Source organism: Conger conger, chromosome 14, assembly GCF_963514075.1.
Source record: "Conger conger chromosome 14, fConCon1.1, whole genome shotgun sequence".
Classification (NCBI taxonomy): Eukaryota; Metazoa; Chordata; class Actinopteri; order Anguilliformes; family Congridae; genus Conger; species Conger conger.
In genome coordinates, this window is record NC_083773.1 from 26,246,724 (window position 1) to 26,250,556 (window position 3,833).

Sequence of the window (3,833 nt, forward strand, 5' to 3'; positions counted from 1 at the left end):
TATCAAAAAGCTGCTGTAAATGACCAGCTACAGTATATTGATTAATAAGCACCATGTTAAATTTGGTAGATATTTCTGTAAGTTAACTCCTTAAAGGAATACACCAACATTTTGGGAAATATACCTTTTTTCCGACTAAGATGAGATGTTCGATTTCATTTTTGTACATTCACTGCCTCTGTTAGCATCACGTGTTAACTTAGCATATAAGTAGCCTATAGGAGTCAGTTGCCTACCTCCTTCAATTCTCTCCCCTCGTGTTCCATCGGGTCAGAGAATCTGTAGGGGAAAATTCACAGAAAAAAAGATCTCCCTCCTAAAGGCATGATAAACAATCACAAGTCAAAATCAGACTCCACCTTAGTGAGCAGGCTGGTTCCTCCAAAACTCTCGACGATGTGTGCTAAAAGTTTATCAATATATATGTATTAAAGTATGATATGTACCCTGTATAGTTTCAAACTGATTAACTGCTAAATTGTGCTAGGATTACACCGTGAGCCAGCCAGCTGGGGGGGAGGCGTCTCAAACTGTGTAGCTAAGGCCATGTTTGTTGTCCTTTGAAAGGGGAGAAGCTACTGAATCAAATGAGATAAAACATTCTATAGACTACAATACCCAGCTGACCTCACATCCAGGCGTAAAGACACTAATCCATGTGCGTAAAAAAACAAGTTCAAGGAAGAAGTCGGAGCGCACGGCCGTTTCGAAAGTTTTTGGTGATTTAGAGAGTTTTATTTGACGCTGTGTTTCGACGCTGTGACGCTGTGAAAGTGTATAACGCCGACAAGGACATGGCCGAGATTTTAGCGGAGATTATGAATCGGTCAGACTCGGCAACTACGAATGAAATCGCCTCAGAAGAGGAGGACCTGTTCGCACTACGCTTGGACCCAGTTTATGAGTAAGTTTATTATTTATGTTGAATTGTGAAGTCAGGGCTATTCAATTATATTGAATATTTGTTTTGAATATCACGGGATGGTGCTTCAGACCCAGTAACTTGGAGTATTCACAGGTATTCCTAACGAGACCCAGAACACTGTCCCAGAAAGCCCAGGCCTAGGGGGGGGATGTTATTACAGTGGAGCTTGAAACAGCCACGGAGTGCAGTGGGCAAACGCAAAGACTGTTCCTGTTTACGTTATTTGAATGTGCAATAGTTGTTTTCAAGAGTACATTGTTTACACTAATTGTGATATTTTTGTTTTCTAATTGCACATTGACATTGATCACTTTATATTTGGTTATTCTATTATTGGAGTGGACATTTTATATTGCACATTGGCATTTGTTTTTACTTTATATTTGGATATTATATTATTGTATATCATATTTAGTTGGTATAATAAAACTACTCCATTTGGAGACAAAATGATACATTTTGTTGTTGTTTTTTATTGATATTATACTGTGCACAATGCTGGAAGTTGATGAAGCACAAGGTAAATGTAATATCCAAAAGCTCCAGTAGATAGCAATAGACTCCTGTAATGGACATAAGTTGTATTTTCCAGTCAGTTTCCATTGGAAGTGGAAAATAACCCAGTTGGCACACTTTGGTGCCAAATTGTGCCAAATTGTGCCAAATTGAGTGTCCGCCTGGTAGTATCCTTACTAAAACCTTTGTGGAGGCTTTGCCCTTTGCTCAAATTCTATCTAAATGTGGTACATTTGTAGTCAAGGAGTTGCTGAAGGTGAACAATGGCATCTGTCTGCATGGAATCATTGTTGGCATGGTGTTATCCTCTGTCAGATAGGGGGGAAAAACAGGCGAGGATAGAAATTTCACATTTCTCCTTTGGTTTATTCCAATTTACTCAGGCATAGTAACAGTCACAATCTTTTCACACTTTGGGAATACATCTCTGAGGTCCCTAGATGTCTATAGACACCAAGAACATGCATATGAACCTTACTATTGTGGAGCAATTCTTCATTTACTTTGGGTATGTCTTTTTAGGCGTTTTTTCTGAAAATATGGCCAGGGTATAACATTAAAAAACCATGAGCTCATATTTGGTGGGGCCCAAAACCTTCCTTTAAGCTAATCATTGATCTCAATCCTCTTTCATTCAATTCTCTAGATTCGTTTTTTTGATCACTATAAAGCATTTTTCAATACTTTTAACACTTTTCCTTAACTCTTCACGCACCAACACATGTGCCACAACTGGTGGCAAAACTGTTAATTTCATGCTAAAAATCACACATTGTAAACTAAACACCAACACTAATCTTCAAAATACAAGAATACACTAACAAAATACACTGAGTCTACCAAAACACTGCAAAACATGTCTCAAAATGAAATACTTCTTCCAAAACACTAACACATGTTTTCTTCCAACAGGAGCATTTAGTCATTCATAGCACAATGCCATACAACAGCAGATGGAATTACAGAAGCTGCATTACTTTACTTGTCAATTCTACCCTTATAAAATAGACAATATATTGTATTGATCATAAATTGTGTTTTGCACTGCGGTTTATTTTGAAGCCTCTTTACTTTTTTCTTCTGTTGGTTGTAGTAAATGAATGCATTTTTTTTGCAAACATTCAATACCAAAAATGCGTGACCCATCTCAGAGTAGCTTTATAGAATGTACAGTTTGAAAAAAAGACAGTAAGTGACAGAATTGCTGCAGTAAAGTCTTTATTTGCAATAGGAAATTACTGCAAGAGAACAAAAGTATGCACTATAGCTGCTGGTCACCATTGTGGGAAAATACAAAATATACAAACAGAAAGGCACAGAAGAAATAAAAAAAGAAACAAACAAAGTCCTCTTCTAATCTATGCATGTTCTCATCCACATCACACCTTATAAATTCTCTGGCAAGGCACCTTGGGAAAAATCTTTTGGCATGCCTTATCCACCCCTGGCAGTGTTCAGCTGTGATGTCTTGGCATACAGCATCCTGCGTCCAGCAGGTCGTGTGGACGATAATCGAAAACCTTCCATCTCCAGGCTGAAAAACTCCTCTATGTGGTTGAGGAAAGGGGAGTAAGGGGTGAGGAAAAGGGACATCATCCTTGGATGGGCATCAAATCAGGCTGTGGAATGGTGGAATGCCACATTGTCCCATGTGATCACATATTGGCAGGTGGTCCCCCACCTGTCCCCTTTCTGCCTCCGTGCCGGTCTTCTAAAAACAGGAGAAGGTGGTCTGTGTTGTAGAGGCCAATCTCACATTTGTGCAGGTGCGCACCATTGTTGGAGATCGCAGCGCACATGGTGATGTTGGCTCCTCTCTGGCCCGGCATGGCAACTGTGGCCCTTGATGGTAGCTCTCATCTCATCGGTTACCCTAGCTCTGGCCCTTCTTTGAGCGCCACCACACATTCTAACTCCTTCATCCAGCCATTCTTATTTCTCTCTTTCTGTTGCTCTATATTGTTCTTTGTCCTCACAACATCAGCCCAAAGAGGTCCCCTATTTGCCCTGGTCCCACGACTGAAAGAACCTCAACACCTGAGTGCGTTTCCTAGACAGGAATCAGCTGTGATTGATCTATTTGCACAACTCCAATTAGCTGTTTCTCAATAGCAATGATTTAGAACATGAGGTTATCTGTTCTGACATACAGTGTGAAAGCATTTGTAAGTAACAATCTATTGTTCTGCAAGCATTTTGTGTCAAAGGAACAAGAAATGGAAATGTGACTACAGAACTGAAAAAAGGTTGATAACAATTGTAAAAAAGTGTAACAAGCATACCAATTATTGGACTAATAAATTGGCAGGTAACGCAGCTTCTTCATATTAAATCATTAATTCAATTAATCTGTTAAAAAATCTGTTTTAATCACTAAGTAGAATAACCTACA